Here is a 22,191-nt window from a genome sequence, read left to right on the forward strand (position 1 = left end):
CAAACAAAGAACTGTTCCAATTTCTTTCTATTTTTTTATTTACCATAAACACCCACCTGCATCTGTCTCTAAGCCAATGTTCTGCAAATTTGAACACTATTGAATTTTGACAAACATAAACCAATACAAAAGAAAATACTAGCAGTGATTTTTGATGCAAATCACATTACTTTGCATTTCACACACTAGCTCTTTGACGTAATTGTGACTGTCAGAAATGTTGTGGTTGCCCTTCTCCTTGCATGTTTATGATCAGACAAACCCCAAAAACCAACCACTTAGCCGAAACACCGAGATTTCATCATGGTTGTGTCTGTGGATTTGTGTTGCCTCTCGTGTGAGGAAACATCACAACTTAGCCGGCAACAGCACTGCCAGTGATCACATCTGTTTAGAAGAGGTTCTATCAGGGGCTACATCCACTCAAACATGGTAGAATGCAATCTCTGTCAAGACAAATGTTTTAGGTCCGTATCAGAAGTTATCTCTGTCCATATAACAACCTAAAGTTCATATGGCATAGATAGATTAATTATTGTATTACAGCACAGGTCAAGGGCATTGCACACAGAGAGAAGTAGCAATAAAACAGTTACGAAGCATTGAAGTGAGTTGATGATGATTCTAACACAGGATGGAACCAAAAAAACAACAAAAAAAGATAACATACTTAGAAGACAGAGACAAAGATATCAACAGAGAACGACAAAGGGATTTTGGTGGTACGGGGATTTCCTCACATTCGACTGCTTAGAAAGAGAGGATGAAGACGGCATGTGGGAAATTGTTGTGAAGTGGGCAGCACCCTCAGTGAATGATGCATCCTTCATTACAACGTTTCTGCTCAACACCGGCTGAAAACACAGGCTGCCTCACTGAGTTCCATCCTTCAGAATCCTTCAATAGGGCTAATTTGGTTGAAAAACTGGTCTTGAGATTTCTGCGTTGTTGTGAACACCTCTCACCAGAGACTCGAGATCTCTCCCTTTGAATCCACATTAATAAAATACAATATGCTCCAGAAGTCCTTTGAGGCAGATGATCCATGACACCTGTTGAATGGCGCAGACAAAATATGTCCCCATGACTCGACAGTCTGTGTTTCCTGACCGGCGAGGTAACTGAGCAGTCCCGCTCCGCACTCTGCATCTGGGATCTGCATACTGCTTTCACAGAATTATGGCATATTTTAATTAAAAAGCGTAAAAACATAAACAACACCAATGACAGGAGCCATCCCGGCTGTGTTTTCATCTAACAGGCAGCAGGCACTGCTCATTTCAAATGCAGACTGTGATGGTCTATGCCCTTTGAATTTAAGAGAGCCATATATGGCATTTGTAGCCCTCAGATCTTAATGGGAGTGCAGCGCTTTGCTTTCAAGATGAAGAAGAGGGCGCCATTCAGTTCTTGACTTCAGTGCCTCACTTCAGAGGCACATAGGTCTTGCAAATTGGAACCCAAGGGCTTTTACCACTGAGCCGGTGCAGCTACAGAAGCAGCAGTGTCACGGGGGATCTCACTGGTGCCCATGCCCGAGGCAACTGAGCCACGGGCACTCAGTACAGCAGGAAGACCATCAAGGCTTACTGCGACAGAAGGAACATAAAGGACGCCATCCACACCCACCAAATCCAAAATATATCCCCCCTGACCACTATAAATGAGGAGAAAACAATGCCTCCATTTCCTTTGCATCTGAGAGAAACCAAATTTTCAGCAGAATCCGCCAACCCACTCTGCTATCGCCAGCTGTGCAGCGCTCTCCGGCCAGGGTTGGTACCAGGGATACAAAAGGAGCAGACCTTTTTAGCTTGGCCTGTCAGTTCCCCATCAATACACCTCTGGCTCCTCGAGCAATGACCCTGTGACATCTCACACAGCCAAAAGGAAGTTGGGGGTTTGGATGGAGGGATAGGAAGAAAGAGTCTAATTCATCTGAAGAGAGGAAACAGGGAGATGGGCAGTAGTTTTTCAGCAAGGTAATGACGCATGGTGTTTTCAGTCTGTGTGTGTGTTTGTTAGTTTCTGGGTTTGGTGATAACACAGGGAGAGGACTCCATGTGGGAATCCACATAAAGGAGGGTGGAGAGGCACGGGGAGGTAGAGAAAGAGCGATGTAGACGGGGAGGAAATCAAAAACAAAAACAGAAGAAACTAAAACGGGGAGGGAAAAATGGGAAGTAAATGATGTGGCGACAAAATGAGAGCAGAGTGAGACTCCACCAGAAAAGGTGAGCTCAGGGGGAGGTGGAGTGATTGGTTATGGATTGAGAGGCTACTTTACTCCTCATCCGTCATCAGACCTCCTGCCGGGGGCCCCCTGCCCTCCCTCGCTGTGCTCCAGGAGAGGTACTTGGACATGGGCCCTTTACACAGTGACAGACCTCCTGCCTGGACACTCTATCATCAAGACCAGACAGGACCAGGGGGAGCCGACAGGAAAGAATGCTCAACACGGACAACATCGAGGGGATGCTCCCTCTATCTTTCTTTTTTTCCCTTCTATAGATAGAGATTCACCTCCTGTAAACAAAGAGAGACTTCATCAAAAAGCAGTTAGATGTCCATGGCAAGTAAAAGTCCATAGCTTCAATAGGAACTCACCCAGTTTGTCTCCATTTTATATCGCATCATACATTTACCAAATATACTTATTTGGTAAATATTTACACATCACTGAGCTATTTTGTTACCATGGCATCAAGTAACTATGTAACTGAAGTGAAATTATGCAAAGGCTCAGAATTCTGAATTGACCTGAGGTAACATATTTAAATAATTTCAAAGAAAACATATGTTCTGACAGAAAACATGTTTTATTTAAATTAAGTGTTGCATCTAGGATTTTTTTTCTCGATCAGGGGCCATAAAGGGGCCACAATTACAAAGAGGGGCCAATTATATGTCCAACATTCATGTATAATTCTTGATTCAATAAGATCCACATTCCTTACATTGGGCGGCTGTGGCTGAGGGGTAGAGTGGTCGGCGGTTCGATCCCCAGTCTGAACCCCCCCCCATAAAATAACAAAGTGCTGTGAATAGATGCACTGTATGATTGTGTGTGTGAATGGGTGAATGTAAAAACTGTACTGTAAAGCTCTTTGAGTGATCATCAAGACTAGAAAAGCGCTGTATAAATACAAAACCATTTACCATTTACATTAGCTAGAACCAATCATCATTGAATATACTTTAAACATTGTTTTTCGTTCAAGCAGATTTTGTACCCCAGCAAAGCATAGAAGATAATGTTCGTAATTTTTTATCCTTAGTATTGTTCATAAGTGACAGAATTATGGCACCTCACAGGCCAGTCAGATTTCAGCTGAGGCCAGTGCCCCCCTGGCCCTGCCCCTGGATCCGCCCCTGTTTATACTCACATATTACCTGAACATGAAGTTCAAAGCAGTGCGAAAGAAAATCATTTAATTAATTATCCAAAGAAGGCCACCGCATGTGGATGTCAGCTCCGGTCTCTGGAGGTTGGCATGGTGTGTGGACGTGGGGTTCTCCAATGAGCAAAGAGTTTTACAAACACAGTTTATATACATATGGTGCAGTGCCCCCTTTAAAGCAGCCTCTTTGGAGTGGGCCGTTGGTTTGGCCTGCGGTAATGCTCCGGGGTCTCCAGAGTAAATGTAAAGGGTTTGTATTTATAAAGCGCTTTTCTAGTCTTCATGACCACTCATAGCACTTTACAGTACAGTTTTGCCATTCACTTCATTTAGTGCATCTATTATTTTTTCTATGAGGGGCAATCGGGGCTCAGCATCTTGCCCAAGGACACTTCGGAATGCAGATATGGAAGAATGGGATCTAACGGCCGACCTTCTGGTTGGGGGACGACCGCTCTACCCCTCAGCCAGAGCCGCGCTGTCGACCGCTACTGTAGTTTATCTGAGGACGTAGAAGAAGACATGTTCAACTGGATCCACAGACTGAAGGCACACTGCCCCATCCCCACTGACTGCGACAGAGGGCTGGTCACCTCTTTATACAAGGTTATTAATATTGGACATAAAATGTGTCCAAATAGCACCAAACTTTGACACTGCACTTCCCCAGACCCTTTACAATACACATGCTAAGTCTGAAGCCAATAACATGAACGGTTTGTACTACATGCGTTCCAGACAGACAGGTCTTTGTGGAATTAGTAGGTAGATACAGTGCATGTGAGCATTAGAGCTGAATTAAGTACGACGTGTCCCAGTTCTCATGTTCTGTTAACATGCAAACCTCATCCTGAATATGATTATAACATCAACACGGTCATTAGCACGCTACCACAACATACATTTAACTGTGAATCACCACTGTGGACCATCAGACACAAGACTTTTGGGTTTGTGATGCCACAGGCTCGCTCTTCAGCCACAGAGACCTGGTCCCACACTTTCAGTGGATGATTATTCATCACCTTCACCCCCACAACTCAATTTGTTTCACTGACACCACCCTCAGAGTCACTACTGTTACATATCATATATTTGTCAATGCTCGAATATTCAAACACATATAAACAAGAGATGAGAAATTAGGTTAATTATGTTGTATTAGTTTGCAAGAGTTTCTGTCTGAGTTTCTAAAGAATTTAAATAAACAGATGTGTTTATGAGACTGTTAGCCATGATAACCTCGGGCTGCGGATGGTTCTTGGCTTCAGGAATGATAACAGACAATGAAAGGTCCTAACAGAGAAGAGCAATACAAGTATTTTTTGTGTTTGGGTGTACTGACAGTGGGAGGGGTGCAGTGTGTGTACAGCTTGTCTCTGATTCACTCAGACAATAGAATTCTGTTCCAGCTACTGAAATTAATTCACCCCAGTGCCACCGAACCGCACAAAATCCAGCTTTCAGAACCCATAATAAGCCCTCACAGATGGATCTTTTATTTTTTTGTCTTTTCTTGGAAAACAAAAAGAGAATAATTGCACTTTATGGAAAAGAAATGAATAATAAAAACAGTCAAATAAGTTAACCTACATGCTCATTCAGAGCAGAAAAACTTTTCCAATCAAACATTCATTAACTCGTTGGCGTTTAGGCACATGGAGAGAATAGCATTGTAATATGGTTTGCTCAATAAAAAAAGAAAAAAAAAAGGAAAGCTTAAAAAAAACTCTATTTGCAGACATCTCGAGAGACGTGCTCATTACTCATGTCATGTGAATGTGGCTGAGGTCTGTTAACAGGTGCAGTTCATCCACCCTGCAGGCCCATGTCAAGGTGACGTGGCTGTTTTACTTCACTACTTGAAATAAAACCCCATCCTGTTACTACAGCCACAGAGTGCATAGGATTAGTGCCAGCATTGCAGATGACCACTCGAGTGCTGGGATATTTCTGCTCAACCAAATTCAAAATAATACGCATATATTTGACTGAGATTAGATGATGATGTAACCTAATATGTTTGAGATGAAGGTTGTTTAGAGGCAAAATTTGGAAAGGGGAAAGATAGACATGAACTCTGGACAATGACTGCACACGAGGGTCAGTACTTTGACCAGAGCTTGACTTTCACTTAGGAAGGACATTCACTGTTCAGGTGCGTTCAAACAACAGAAAGGTCAGCAGTGTTCAGGTGAGGGGTGGTGCAGCATCCAGGACATGACGTATGGGATTGCGTGTTTTTGTTTACAGCCCAATGACGCCGACGCTCAGCTCTTTAATCTTGTTGTTTCTCTCTCTGTCTGTCTTCTACCTGTGTGTGGCCCCACTATTTAATCCTACAATATGTCCATTCTTTCTATTTTTTTCAAAATTTGCATCTGTCACATGTAATAAACGTCATCAACACGCCCACTCGCTCACAGTGAATCCTCCAAATAATCTCCTGCTGTATCTCACATGGTCTAATTCGGACAGAGTTTCCCAGAGTTGGTAATAGGGGGCTCGCAGGAGAAACTCCATTGCAACTGTTTTGGACATTTGCATTTGCACATAACACACACATTGTATTTGTCCCAAACACATGCACAGACATGCATAGGCACACTCATGCAGGTAGGGAAATTTAACCTCTGCTTTTAACCCCATTTAACCCCAGCAGTGAGCGACCATGTACGGCGCCCGGGGAGCAGATGTTGGGGGAGTAAGGTGCCTTGCTCAGGGGCACTAGACAGGGTAGGGAGAATCCTCTTGGATTTTTGGACAGATCAATCCAGGTTCGTCTTTTGTTGTTTCTCCGTGGAGTCGAACCAGAGACGAACCAGAGACCTTTTCTGCCCATAGTCCAAGTTTCTGCCATACAGCCTCTCCAGATAATTTGAAGAGAGTATCTGTCATTCAGTGCATGTCTACACCAGCTTTACTTACTCTCTTGTTACATGTCACATGTTGCACTGTGGATGGTGCAGATATGTTGTCTGTATTGTAGAATAAATACATGTTTCTGCTGCTGTAAAGTGACCCGTCTGTGAGACTCTCTCTAAACACCCACTTTCAACCAAATTAGCTCTTGAGGGATTCTGAAGGATGGAACTCAGTGAGGCAGCCTGTGTTTTCAGCAGAAACGTTGTAATGAAGGATGCATCATTCACTGAGGGTGTTGCCCACTTCACAACAATTTCCCACATGCCGTCTTCATCCTCTCTTTCTAAGCAGTCGAATATGACAAAGTAGTCAAGGGGAGAGCTCTGGCTTTGATGGCCCACTGTGTTATTTAATTCAATGATATTTTTAATAAAACAATTGTTGCTTACAGTAACTCTGGATGTCTTCAAGGGTCAGCAGAATGTTTGTGGCCACATCCACCGACCATTGTCTGCACTTGATAAACTTTTGGACTTCAAACAAAAGGCAGGGTTTACTATACTGCAGCCAGTCACCAGGGGTGACCCAGATGTTTTGGCTTTACTTTTGTGATCTGTCCATCTTTATACTGTAGATGAGTCATGTTCCATTTTTGTAGAAAAGGTGTAAAAATGATCAGCATAGGTTTTCGTACAGCAGCAGCCACTGTGGACTTGAGACCGCCTACAGCCAGTGGCTCTGCAAAACACAACAAAGCCGGAGGTTGACCGGCAAGTCAATAAGCCAACGCTCACAGCCCCTAAACCCACTTTACCTGTACACACATTCACTCAGCAGTTTATGTCTATTTCATAAAGTCAGAATAAGAGAGAGGGAGAGGAGAAGTAACATGAAGGGGCTTTCACAGCAGAGGAGCGTTAGCCTTGAGGTTGAATTAATGATCAGCACAATTAATCTTTTATAGGGAGTAATAGTTTGCCTTGCTGGGGGTATTTGCAACAACATGGAGCATGATGTCTTCAGACTTGTGTAGCATTGCTTATACACACACACACAGCGAGAGAGAGAGAAAGAGCGAGAGAGAGAGAGAGATTTTTCATTGAAAGGCACTGAAAGGAAAATAGATTAATTTCTGCACTCCAGCATCTCAGAATAATCACAAAATTATTAGGGCTGATGTGAAGGAGGTAAACAAATACAGCTGAGTGGATTATGTTCACGATTCCCATCGATCACCGGTGTGGCTGAAAGCAAACCAGGGTTAAACAGAGAGGACAGGGAATAATTGACTTTCATTTCCATCATTTGACTCATATTTCTATTGCGTCCACAGAGCGTGGCTGAGGCAGCGCGGCTGAGGCAGCGTGTGCTCACTGGCGAGTGTTGGCCTCCGAAAGGCTGCAAAGAGCTCTAAAACACAGTCCTCGGCTTTCCAGGGCTTTTACTAAAATTAGCTGGGGGGTGGGGGGGGGAAACATGGTAAAAGCAAAGTGTTCTGAGACGAATGATTACTCTGACTACCTTACCTGTACAATGCCCATAGACAGAAGGCTATGTGATGTGTAAGGTGAGATGCTGTTTACATGCAACGTTGGAAATGTATAATCAAGGGTGCATCAGATGCTGAAGTGCTCCTATGAGAAGACAAATAGAAAAGCGGACGCTCATCTACATCAAAATATCACATTGTTATTCAAACCACAAACTGAACAGCATCAACAAATGAAAGGCAGCTTGTCTTCTCTGTGTTGTAGTTAATGGCTCCACAGCAGGACTGCATCTGATGAAAGGTTCCCAGTGATGATGAAATGTTTACAATAACAACGTTTCCTCTCCTGAGTCTCGAAAGGCAGTCGCGTCATTGGTTCAGGCAGATATAAATGTGTACGCATCACGCAAATTAACTGTTTTTAAATTCACAAAAAGGTTGCATTTTTTACTAAATCAAAAGCCTGTTAAAATGTTTGAATCAGCATTAAGTGCTGGAAAATGGGCTTAAAGGATAAATTAGTGGGAATATTCACTAATTTTCTTTTCATCCAGATATCCCATGTGCAGAACTGATGAGTGTCTCCTTCAACAAGGCGTTGTGTGTGTGCGTGTGTGTGTGTGTGTGTGTGTGTGTGTGTGTGTGTGTGTGTGTGTGTGTGTGTGTGTAAAGCCGGAAATATCTTATTCCTCTGTGCCTCAGAGCTCCATTGTTTTCCAAAAACACATAAATGAGCCATACTGGTACCGTTCATACCTGGCATTAGCACGCGTCTCCAGTGACCCAATCACAGAACGCCTTCACATGAGGCCCAGGACCTAACCCTAACCCTTTTTTCATTATAATGAAACATGTATGAACATTAAACATGTTTCCACAGAGATTTAGAGCAGGTTGCCTTTAACCAGGTTAGATAAACTAGGGAGGCCTTAACCCATCCTGTCCATTTTATTGAGATACATTATTAATTCAAGACTTTTACTAAACTGTCTAGTTTTTTTATATAGTTAGTTGTTCACAGACACTATTATATATATTTCTAAACAGTCAATCATAGTAGTCATGCTGTAATCAGAAGTGAACTGTTTTCTTGTTTGATATGCTACCAGCACAGAGACCGCACATTGAGAGGAAGATAACAAATGTATTATTTTATGCTCCAAATGATTCCAAACACCTCAAGCAACCTCTGGAAAATGCTTAAGAGATGAGAAAAAACAAATTGAACCCGGTCTGAACGCACAAAACTTTTTGAGTTGATTTGTAAACATGATTAAAACAACGTGAGGGTGGACTTATTTTTGAACGTTTCAAATTTGACAAAAGCAGAGACTTCGTGTGCAAATACCTTAAATCTCCATATGATATTGTCGACAAAAATTAGGTTATTGGAGGTAAAAACTAAAAATGTTACCTGAAGCGTGGACAAAAGTACATTTTAATTCATTAATATTACTCAGTATAATTATAACAACGGTGATAATACTAATCAAAGTGTCCTTTGTTGGATGACAATTTCTGTTTTCATAAAAACTGATGTTTGTGAGGGAGGGTTCCTCCTCTGTACATCCTGGGTGACTTTTTAGGATTAGATAATTTATTCATTAGCAAAATAACATTAAAAAATATAGTATATATCGTTGACATATGGCATTTTAATTATATATTTTTTTGTGTAAGAGGGGAAATGGTCCATAAGACCTGTCTATCACCCCTCTTTAAATTAATGACTTTGTGTGTGCGTGCGTGTGTGTGTGTGTGTGTGTGTGTGTGTGTGTGTGTGTGTGTGTGTGTGTGTGTGTGTGTGTGTGTGTGTGTGTGTGTGCACAGTGATGAGATGAGCTGCCTCTAAGCTCAAATATTTTGTGTTTGTTTCCGCTCCATAATGAAGAAGTAATGAGCAGTAAGACAAGCTGTTGATTACCTTTTTTTCTTTCACCGGTTCACTCAGCGCCTGCAGATGGCTTGCAATTGTCTTTGCTGAGGTATGTGTGTGGGCATCTGTTTGCCTGTGTGAGTGTCGCAGCGCTGTCTGTATTTGTGTCCTGCACGAGTGAGCGAGTAAATGAAGAAAGTATCGATAGGAGTTTCAATATGAACAAAGCAGTTTGCAGCAGCCTCTTTACCCCGGGGGTGAATTAGGATTTCCTTTGTAGTGAGGTACTAATAAGGCCATCGGACAGTGATGGATGAAGCACTCCTCAGGGAGTGACACGTCAATTGCTCTTTCCATAATAGTTTTCTCTGAAGTGGATCAGCCTAAGTTTTGTGCAGAGACCTGTGTGTGGGAGTGTGCATGCATACAATTTAAGAATGGAGGAGCCGGATATCAGGCTGATACTAGACTTAATATGTGATAAGTGTCATCTGTCTCTGTCATTCATTGGGCACCGGATTCCATTCCAAATCATTACCTCTGTCAAGTATTTTAACATATTACATCACAATCTAGGAAGTCAGTTATAAAGTGTGCATCCCCCACGTTAAAACCAGTTAAGGATTTTAATGTGGGGGGTGATTTGTGTTTATAGTCTAGTTAGACTCTACGTTAGAGTTCTGAAACATATCCATTTTGCTCAGTATACACATAGGGTCCACAGCACTCCGGAGTTTTCAAGCCCTGAAAACTAGGACCTTTGAATACTCAGCACAGTGCGATGGCCCCTTCCGCCTCAAATCCTGGTTTGGTCTGCTTCCTTCCTCAGTCCAAAGACATGCACATAGGGGCTAGGTTCACTTGAGACTCTAATTTATCTTTGGGTATGAATGTGAGAGTTCACTTTTTCTTTGATACTCTTGTCACCTGTCCAGAGTGTACCCCACCTCTCGCCCAGTGGCTGCTGGGATTGGCTATGTCCCGACATAACCCTCAAAAGATAAGAGGTATAGATAATGGATGGATGGATGGAGCTCCATATTTCCATTTTAGTCTGCAATGGTAGAAACAGAAGTGCTTTTGTCGGCATTTCACAGTTCTGAAAAAGTGCAACAATGGTTACGGTTTGAGTTCTGGTTGTGGTCATTTCCCATGTTTTTCAAATCCAGCTTTTCCCACCTTCCCACCACTAACCCCTCTGTTCCTGCCATTTCCCCTCATCTAACCCTCCCTGTCCACTGTCTCAACTGGTCTCATTTCCTCAACTGCCCATGGTATACTAGGCCCTCTCATTCACTCCTTGCCAGATTTTCTTTTGGGCTTCTGCCGTAGCCTCCAAGCCATCTGTTACCTGCCAGCCTGAAACATTGCCCATCGTGGCCACATGCTGGCCTTTTGAAATTCAGATTTCTACCTGATCCCCATTTTGGACAAATTTGCCTCTCTCTGCTCGTCTGCCTGGCTCTAAACACGTGAACTATCTATTTAACCCTTCAGGTCTCTGAGTCGTACTTCTTGGTCAAAGTCTGTGTTTGTGTAACCATTACATTTTGTTTCATTTGATGACCAGTGTGTTGATTGCTCCAGCAAATCTGGAAATGTCCCCCAGCGGCATCATAAATGTGTGTAATAGCAAACAAGTAGCAGTCAAAAAAACAACGAATCAGCTCCTTTTTTCCCTTTTTCTAAGTCCCTTGCTACTTTCATAAAGCTTTAACTTTTGCCAGACTCTCTGTTAATGGCAGGCTGATGTGCTTTCATGGGGCTTAAAGAAAAGCAGAGTATGAGTTGCATCAAGATATGAATCAGTAATACATATTAGGGCTTTGATTTGTTCAAGTGAAGAGGAGCTCAGAAATCATCAAGCAAATTAACATCAAAGTCGTCCTCGGTAGCTCTCTCCCAGAGATGTGCAGGCTCACAAACTGCATCACCGTTTCAGCTAGCTCACATAAAACACTCCACTACCTGGGCAAGTATTTGTGTGCATGTGTGTGTGTGTGTGTGTGTGTGTGTGTGTGTGTGTGTGTGTGTGTGTGTGTGTGTGTGTGTGTGTGTGTGTGTCTGTGTCCCTGGCATAATCTACCTTTGGGGACTAATTTAACTAGGGGTAAAAGCTGCACTCCCATTTGAGAAAAGCTGATTCTGGGTCAATGGTAAAGGATTAGGTTAAGGGAGTGGTAAGCAACCTTTTCAAGCACAAGCTTAATTTTTTCAATATTTTTAATATCTTCCCAAAAACTTTTGGAGGATCATATTAAATATTTTTTCAATATCTGTTACAACAGGATCGATGTAGGAGCATACATTCACACAAAGAAAGTTATGAAACTATCTATTATATGCACAATATTCCCTTTAATCTGTTCAATACAAACTACTCATATTTAATGCATCTGTTAAATGCACAATATTTAGCTTATCAGTTCAGAAATATGTTCTGCAGAGGGGCTGCTGGTTCCAGCGCTTTGTTTTTACATATAGTGATAGCCATGAAAATGGTCATAAATGTGACTATATTCCTTGTATAAAAGTAGTTATATGTACTCTCATTAATACCAGTACTACACAGTAAGTACAACTTCGCCCCTCCCTCCTGCTCCTCCTCCTCCTCCTCCTCCTCATACAGCTGAGCGCCAAACGGCTGCAGCCACTTCTTCTCTGACCCGCAGCGTCAGACAACAGGTAATGACGGTGTTTGTGCAATCCCCCGACGTTGTTTGGTGACAAATGAACCACAACATTAGCGCCGCTGAAAACATTACGTCGCAACTGGTCCGACGTTTCCTAAAAGATAAACAAATAAAAAACTCACGAAATCCGTGATTTCAAAGCCTTGTCCAGTTGTTTACTGACGTTTGTCATGTTTAATGAAGAGAGAGAGGGAGAGAGATACAGGCAGACAGACAGGCAGGCAGACCAAAATGTCTGTGCACGTGCCTGCCTATATGGTTAGAGTAAGTGTTAAGGCAATCAATAGAATCAATGCAATGTTCTCTGAAATTATTGAGGCGTGACTTGAGTGTGTGTGTGTGTGTGTGTGTTTGTGTCTGTTTGTGTGTGTGTGTGTGTATATGTGTTGTTGCAAAGTAAGGAAATACTCTGACTGCATGTTCCCCATGAAATACAAACAAAATGAATTCTCCCTTTTCCCTGCCAGGACTGACCTTCACCAGAAGAACATAATGCACAGGGGGTTCCCAGGGGGCCAGTTACAAGGAGAGGATCCCTCACCGGCTTCCCACCATTAAACGCAGCCATTTGAGATTCCCGCAAAGCAAGACCAGGTCGAAACCCAGGTTCCTGTATGTGCGGGCTTAAATGTTTGTTTTAGTGCCTGTGTTCTGCTATCACTGCATCGGCTGTCCAGGATTTCCAAGTGAAGTCACATGTGGGATCACATGAAAAACCCGCATGGAAAAGCCAGAGGCCTTCTTACTCATCTTCAACTTGGATTTCAGTCATCTGTGACCAAAATTGGATCTTTGATAACCAAGTCTGTGTAGTTAATAATTCTTGAGTCAATAACAATTATTCATAGTTATTTCAACCTGTCTTGATTATTTGAGATGATTATATCCTGCACTATTGTAAGAGCATTGTCTGTACTTGCAGTATGAAGCAGTGTCTACAAAGGGGCCTAGGAGACAAAGATATCGACTCTCCACCACATCTCTCCACTATGGATTTTACCAGGTTCTATTTGGCACACTATGACGAATGATTGTGTTAGGACTCAGAATTACTGCTGTTGTTTTTATAATCTTAAGAATTATCTTAAATTCTGAAAAACTGCTATATGAAAGTCTGGTTCTAACAGTTAATGAATTATAGGTGCTGCCTACTTTTAGTGGATTAAGGAAGGTGTTATAATATAATATCTGCTTGAAGCCTGGTAAGTGCAGTAGATGTGTATTCTGCTGTACAATCAGAGTATGGTCCATGGATAAAATTCCAGGTGTCTCTTGGCTATGAAGCCCTGTTTCATTATACTGAACGCTCTTCTCATTGATTTACGGTAGCAGTATTGCCCGTTTATTAGATGTGTTACGGCTTCTGTGTGTATGACGTATGTTGTCAGTTCCCTTGTTACCTGTGCATGAGACGGATGAATAGTGCCGGTGCACATGAGAATAAAGTACTTAAACAGACGCTACGCTCATACTTTTTACACCAAGTTACACTGCGTGAGTCAAGATAACACCCACACCCACCGTGGCCCTTCGCGAAGCTTTTTTTATATTTAGTCGGATTCCCCTGGTCCGCACCAGTTCTCAGTCAGCTGCTAGGCGCCAGCCGGAGGGTTCCCCCAGCGGTCGCCGTAGCTGAGGTGATCCGCGAGAAGGGCCCGACACGCGTCCAGAGTGGCCGCCGCTGACCGCGTACCCGGTCCCCTCCAACGGCCCGCCTTCCGCGCCAGCGATGGACACCGCCTCGCGGTCCAAGAGAAAGAAAGCCCCCGCACCAGTGACGCCGTTAGGCGCCACCGGATGAGGACCTCCCGGTGCCGCACACTGAGCCTCTGGCCGCGGAGAGGAGGGCGACGGAGCGACTGCTCCCCCAGCTGCGGCACGTGCCCATCGGTTTTACAACAAATATGAACATCGGCCAATGATATCGGTGAAAGTCAAGTTTATTACCGATAAGCCGATATCAGTAAACGAGGCGAATATCGGCCGCTACCGATGTTCGGCCGATAAATCGGTGCATCCCTAATTTTTATCATACTTTATCCCTTAGATTTTGCATATTTATTTACCAATGCTTAAACATCCTTTTGAGTTTTCTTGTTAAATTCCAATGTCCAAAATAAAAAATAAACCTTTTCACCAATACTGCATTGTACTTCGATTTAAGAAGAATTTGAGGTTTTGTTATTTCTTCCTTAATCAAATATATATATATTCTCAAGACTGCTCATTTTACATGTGACACTGACTCCACTATCGATTTTTGTGTTTTTTTCTGCTACTGTTTAAAGAACTCATATTTTCACCCAGATATTCGTGTGGATTGGAGTTATGGTGTGTAGGGTCTCCTGCTGCTGCTGCAGGTAGAACTGGAGGGAACTTCCTTGACCAAGTTAGCTTGGTCTTCAAATAATAACACCAAAATAATATGAACTAGTTACAAAATGGCTAATAATAATGTGAAATCAGAAGATTTAACACAAAATCAGGTAGTCATTTTGTATTATGATTGATTTATATAGTTTTAATAATAAATGATCACAGGATACAAACTCAATCTTGGGTATATACTGTAGCTGTGGGGCTCTAAAGAACACTTCCACTTTCAATTGCATTTCAAATCCATGGCTAAGACACTATTGATTATCTATGAGGCATTAAATTGATTAAGCCTGCCCTATATTGCTGAATGCTTTAAGCCCATATGTGCAAGGGCTCACTGTTGGGTCATCAGCTATAGTATGGATTAGCAACCACAGCTGCGTGAGGCTTTAGCACTGGGGTTTAAAACCGGAGTGCAGTTCATCCACCACACGGCAATGGATCATGAGTAACTTCATCAGCTTCTATTTTTCTTGCCCACCATTTATTCATCTCATTATATTAGTGAGGCATATATGCAGCAAGCTGGAGCGTTAGACATGAAGGATGAGGTTTTGGTCAGAGTTTGCATCCCATAACCGATCTGCAATTTACATGATTTTACGACGCGTAACCACAATCTTTCAGTGAACTTGCATACCTAAACCAAGGTGTTTTATTTGCTTCATTAAATCAGCCTATAGGAAAGTCCCAAGAAAGCTTGCTTGCTATTAAGAAAGATGACATCCTCATCAATGCTGTCTAATAAGTTATTTCTGGCTAGCTGTTTCTATCATACACATGAGCTCAAATCACAGATCTGGAGTCTGACTACTGAGGAGTGGAACAGAACAGTGTTATGTAAAGACTGTGGATAAATAGCAACATTAAACATCTTATATTCCCCTAAAAACACATCCAGACAGTGCTTTTAGCAGTAAGTGGCAGCCTTGATCTAATGCCACTGCTGTTATTTCTGTAATATCAGAAGTTTTGGCTAACTGATCATTTTGACATTTATTCATTTATAATATTCTGTTAGAGCCAGCAGGAAAGCAACAGTGTTAGAGGAGAATCAGGAGTAATAAGCTCAGGCAGCGGCCCAGATCGAGTCTCACAGTAAGTGTCACATATTGACCTGTTCTTTGTGGTTTGCCTTAACAACAGAACAGTGTTCTGCAATGTCTTAGCAAGCTAACGTCATTAGCGTCTTGAGCTGAGCCAGGAGCACTCCCAGGTGTGAACAGAATAAGCTTTGATCCAAAGCCAGGTCTTACGATGTTTGCTTTTGCTTTCTGAAGAAGAAACTGAAGCAGTGCAGGACCAGGCCAACTGCTGTTTTCACTACATTTCACACAACAGTAGAGTGATGGTGGAAAATAAACAAAAAGCATGCAACTTACTCTGCTTAAAGGTTTTATTGACATTTCCTCCTGCTATTCCACTTTTGAAAAGTGGATATCGGCAAGCCAGATTTTTATTAGGTATGACAAAAGCCAGGACTTCATTCATATAACTTTACTTGGGCTACATAAGGAAACAACATGAAAATCCTCCCATTTGTGTGTGTGTGTGTGTGTGTGTGTGTCTACCAGGAGCTGGGTGGGGCCTCCTGTTGTCTACCTGAACAGCTGAGCTTCATCTACTCATCAACTCCACCTCTACTCAGTCTACAAAACCCCAGCTCCTCTCTCCTGTCTTCGCAAAATCATCCGTTAAGTTCATGGCTCAGTTATTGAACGTCTATCCTTTAGTATTGTTTTTGTGCCTGGCTTTTAAGCGACTCATTTACCCCGTACTCCTTTTTTTTCGCAGAACCAGCTGTTCATCATTCACCCGTTTGTCCACCTTCAGGTGCTCCGGTCTCAGCCCTCCGGCACCTTTGGATCTTCACCATTTTGACTCCCTGTATCTGTCCTTGCACACTGCATTGCACGCCAGAAATTATGTAATTGTTGTGGCCGGTTGTGACATTTTTGGACTTGGCACATGCGGCGTGTGAAGTGTAACATAGATTGAGCTGAAGGTAAGAGTCTAAACAGGTCAGTCTCTCCAGACATCTCTATGATTACAGATTACTAGATGGCTCCTGGGGAGAGATTGCAGAGGCGGTTGGTAAAGATGAGGGATTCAGCAGGAAACTATAGAAAAACCTTGACTGGCAAAGAAGTAAATAAAGCCTGAAGTAGTGCTCTCGGAGGAAACAAGCCGTGCTGGTGGTTCTTCTTGAGACTTCTTGAGTTCTCTTATTTGGGTGTGATTCTTTCCCATCTAAGCTTGACAGCAGTCAGAGGCAATGACTGTACGCTACCTCTGGTTCAGCCACGGAAGCTCTGCTACTCTTCTAGAGATTCAAGGTCTTGCCTGTTTATTCCAGAATAGATTTATAGTTTCTGGAAAGTAGCAACTGGTCAGGAGTGATTTCAAAGATTTATTTAGACTTGTAGTTTAAATTATAAATGACAAGTTTTAAAAAGTGCAAAAGACACAACCCCACATTCTCTGAGGAAAAAACGCTATTGCTTAAACTGATCTTCCTAGCTATTAGTATTTGACAGTGACCTATTAATCCTGTGCCATATATATATATATATAATGTCAGGTACTATACAAATAACAAAAGGATAGTACTGCGCTGGTCACTCTGAAGTCAGGTATGTATGTAAAACAGTAACCACTAATAAAAATCAATCAATTAATCAACTTACCCAGTCATTCGTCGCAAAGGTGGGATACTGTTTTATTCTCCTGTTGTCCCTCTTCCCTCCATTTTCCCTGACCATTCCCCTCTTCCATTCTTTGACCATCACTAAACTTCACCCTTGGCTATAACTGGATGAGATAAAGAAGAAATGCCTGTTGGCTCAGCTCTGAGTCGACCATCTCAGAGATGTCACCTGGGTGTCCATCAGGACTTCAATCTGAGCCCGGCTCCACTGTGTCTTCTGCTTATCAACTGCTGCTTTAGCTTTCTGGGCAGCAGTTCCTCTCTGCTTCTCTACTCACCTCCTGTATTGTGTTGTTTTGTTTTGTCTTTTATTAAAAATAATTTCAGTGCATACTAATGCACCTGAAGAGGCATATTGAGTATATAGAAGTAACCATATTCAGAGGAGCAGGGTTTGAGCATTACTGTGAGCTCTTCCGACTAAGTAGCATCAGATGGTTAGTAAGTAAGGTGGAGAAAACCTCACTCTGAGTCCGGTAAGTTATTAGTTATGTTTTCTGTGGGACCACACCAAATAGTGCAGTCAATGGGCTAAGATTGTCGATGGGTTTTGTTTCCTCTCTAGAGTGAGAGGAAAAAAAACATGATCGGCCCGTTAGGATTTTAAATGTGGGCAAGAATGGTGTAGTGTTGATTCACATTATTATAAACATTGTTTTCACTGTCCATTTTTCTCTTTTTACAGCACACAAATTACTTTTGTTACTTTTCTCTGACCCAGTTATTCCTCTCTACTTTCTACTTATATCTAATTCACTGTCTCTGGTGGGAATGCTCATTGGAATTGATAGATTTGACCGGCTAAGTGGCGTCATGTGAGCTTATTTACAGCACATGCCAAGGGTCTGTGAGTTTCCTGGGCCGCAGAAGCTGTGCAGAAAAAGCTTTTCTAACGGCACTGGTAAAAGTAGAACTGTTTTATCAAACCTCTCAGTGATTAATTGGCTACAGGTCTGGATAGGACGGCGTCTAAGTCTGGACCTGGTCCACGTTCGCCTGGTACTGACCCCTGCCTTACAAGCTTGAAAACTCTGAAGCAGCAGGGACACGTTGTGTGTGTGTGTACAGTTACACAACTCACATGGATGGTTTTGAATGGGCCTAGAGGGCACAGGGCTGCGCTAAAGAGCTTAGTCCAAAGAGGGGACGTCTGACAGCTGAATAGGTCTGCTTTAAGAAAAATTGATTTGAACCAGAGCTTTTTGCGTTACACTGCGTCTCTGGAGAGGAGTGGCATTGTGGATCTGCTGCAGCAAGAAGCTTTTGAGGGGAGTTAGTCATCCTTTTTTTCATCTCAAACGTGATCAAATTACTGGAGTTTTCAATCAATAGCAGCACTTAGAGTCATTGTTAAATTATGGGGACCCTTTACAGGGGACCATTTTATCTTAATTGGTTCAAGCCGCCTTCAGCTGAAATAAAAAATGAGCCCTGACTGTAGGTGACACATTTTGGGTCATGAAGTCACACAGGTTTTTCTTTGCAGTCTTAAGTCAGTCAAAAGAGAACCCGGACATAAGCTGTTTTCAGTCACAGACTCCGGAGAAACTAAGCAGAATTGCTCATGCACAACCCAACGGGAGGTTCTCCACTCACATGCTTTTACAACAGCAAAAAATCCTCCGGAGGATTCAGGTGAGGGGGGGGGGGGGGGTGCAACAGGCAGAGGCTGGGAGTTCAGTATTAATTCTGCAGCGGAGATCCCATGTTTCTGATTCCAGCTCAAACTCTCTTGACATCTTCATCGGTGCCGTCTACATGTTTGGCACCGCTTTTTCATCCCGAGGTATTTGTATGCTTTTATTTGCTCATCTTCTGCAAAAACACAGACACACACTCGCGGTAAATTGGACATTTCTGTCCACGCATACAGTCTCTAACATTACAGTCTCTACGGCCAACAGACCATGGTGGTGGTCACCAATAGCAATATTTACTATGTCTAATATTAGATTAGGGGTGGCTGTGGCTGAGGTGTAGAGTGGTCATCCTCCAACCTGAAGGTCGGCAGTTCGATCCCCAGTCTGACCCATCTGCATGCCGAAGTGTCCTTGGGCAAGATGCTGAACCCTGAATGGCCCCCCACTAGAATAACAAAGTGCTGCTAATAGATGCACTGTATGAATGTGTGTGTGAATGGGTGAATGTAAAACTGTACTGTAAAGCGCTTTGAGTGGTCATCAAGACTAGAAAAGCGTTATATAAATACAAAACCATTTACCAAACCATTTACCATGATCTAAACATGTGTGATACCCAAACCCTCCCCCGAACAGAGAAGTCCCTTCTCTACTAATGTATCAAATGTCATTCAAACTAATTATTAACACTACTGCCCAAATCAATGCAGGCTGTGCATTCGACACAGTGGAGCTCTGTCATTGCATTTTAAGTGCTCATGACCATTTTGCTCCGATTACAATTGAGTGCTCATGATTTCGAGAGCCTTTTCCAGTTGTCAAATAACAACATGCATCATCTGCTCAGGGGTGTGGTCGGGTGGAGAGGCAGCCTGGTCAAACATGGCCAGTTACTGTTTGTTCTCAGCAGCGTGGAGCTCCACACTCCCCCCTCAGGCTCCCCTGTGATCAGTTTTGTGTCAGTGTGGACGCACTCTGCTCCTACCAACACAAATCCAGTGGTGTAAACATAATTTCAGAAGACACGAGTAACACCAGGTTGGCTTACTATCACATCGGAGTTAGATCTCATTTCCATACCAAAAGACTGCTTTAGTGTTTGAGCCTGTGGAGCAGCAAATGGTCTTGTTTTTTTAACCCCCCATCCCTCATACTGCCTAACACCCTGCACACAGACACACCACCTCCTCTGGTGCCTTTTGTGTATGGATCTCCTCCACTGTGTGTGTGTGTGTGTGTGTGTGTGTGTGTGTGTGTGTGTGTGTGTGTGTGTGTGTGTGTGTGTGTGTGTGTGTGTGTGTGTGTGTGTGTGTGTGTGTGTGTGTGCCAATTGCTTCCAAATGGTCATGTGCTGAGCTGTGCGCCCTCATTCTACCATTTGACCAATGACTCCCTGTGACAACGCTCTAACATGAAACATTTGACTTCACTTAAGTGCTGCCTTGTGTTGTTAATTTAAATAAAAGTTTGAGTCCCCGTTCGGCTGTAAAAAAAACAGCGGAGATTTCTTTGTTACATGTCAGCTGCTTGTTGATTTTGAAAGGAAAAATAAATCCCCACATGATCCATCATAAAAGGTCTTTGTGAAACCTGCCGACCCTTTTTTATCAAACTCTACTACACCTCTCACACGGTAAGATAGAAAACAGAATTTATCTTAGATTTAAAATAAATAAAACCATCCTCTGCTCTCCTCCCAGTGTGAGACTACCGATCCTCTGCAAAGACAAATTGCAAGAACCCTACTCTTAATTTTCATACGATTAACTATTAAAACGGCAGGCCACCCTATGACCGTAAAAATCAAAAAACAGTTGTTACAAACTGTTGAAACAGACTGTGGTTCAGTTTATACTGCCTCTCTCTCAACCACATTTCTAAAATAATTTTCTCGCAATATCAACAGCTTGGCCTGGTGGAGGTTAAAGTAAAGATCATGGTCATGAATTACCATTTCACCACCACACACCCTGAATTGTGGTTCAAATGCCTTGTTTTCAGCAAGTCTGACTGAAACAGACAGGACCATTGTCTTTATGTGTGTGTGCGTGTGCGTGTACGTGTACGTGTGCGTGTGTGCATGAGTGTGTGTGCGTGTGTGTGTGTGTGTAAAGAGAGAGCGAAAGAGAGAGTGAGAGAGAGATTTGGGGGCAAGAGAACGCTGAGCGGATCAATGCACCACTCAACAATGAAATGCGATTTCCCCCATTTGAAATAGTGAATTAAATAGATAATGTGTGGCGATCGATGTTGATAACCACGGCCATAACCACAAATATATATCAATGAGTGAAAAAACATTGAGAAGTGCCAAAGGACATCAGCTGAGGAGGAGGTCCTTCGAAGTGGCCCAGGGTGCATCTGCATTCACGCTGTTAAAAGAATGTGGTAATATGTAGTGATTGAATCTTAAATGTTTCCCTGAAGCATCTTGGCTGTGTTTACACCTGAGCTGTCCACATGTGACCTGATCCCCTAAGTGCCGGGTGTGAACAGGGCCAATTATGCAATAATTCCACTGGTTTTTTTTTTTTTTTTTTTACAATAGTGGGGTCTTTGGTTTTTCTGCCATGGAGTAACTGGCGAACCTTGATCTCAGAGGTCAAATCGTTTCTGTTTGAGAGGTTTCATGTAGTTGTTTTTCTACCATTCTGCTCAGTCTGATAATATGAGCAGCTGTGGTCACGGGAACATCATGCTGCTTGGACTTGGTTTTCGTGGGTTTTCTCTCGTGCATGTTTATTTCACACAACGATATCAAACAGAACAATCAGCAATGAGCCCTTTCTTTTCTATATAAATAGGCTTACTAACTAATGATAAGATTTATGACGCCTGTGATACTAATTGAAGACAAAAAAAACATCACAACAATCAACTTTTTCATCACCACTTCTGAGGGCCACCAATCATTTTGTCCAGACTATTTTAGAAGATCTTCTCACAGCCTTTTTGTTTTTGTTAGCAGTCTCACCTGCTGGTATGAATGACAAAATAGTGTTTAATCTGAACCCTTTTCAGAAGGAGTGGAGAGGTGATTCAATGAGGATTACACAATATGTTTCAAGCTAACTAAGCTGAATACTAGCAGCCACCAGACTGTTTTCTGTGGCAAGATGATATTGATCATAACATGATTCT

Source organism: Pleuronectes platessa, chromosome 8 (assembly GCF_947347685.1).
Source record: "Pleuronectes platessa chromosome 8, fPlePla1.1, whole genome shotgun sequence".
In the NCBI taxonomy this organism is placed as follows: Eukaryota; Metazoa; Chordata; class Actinopteri; order Pleuronectiformes; family Pleuronectidae; genus Pleuronectes; species Pleuronectes platessa.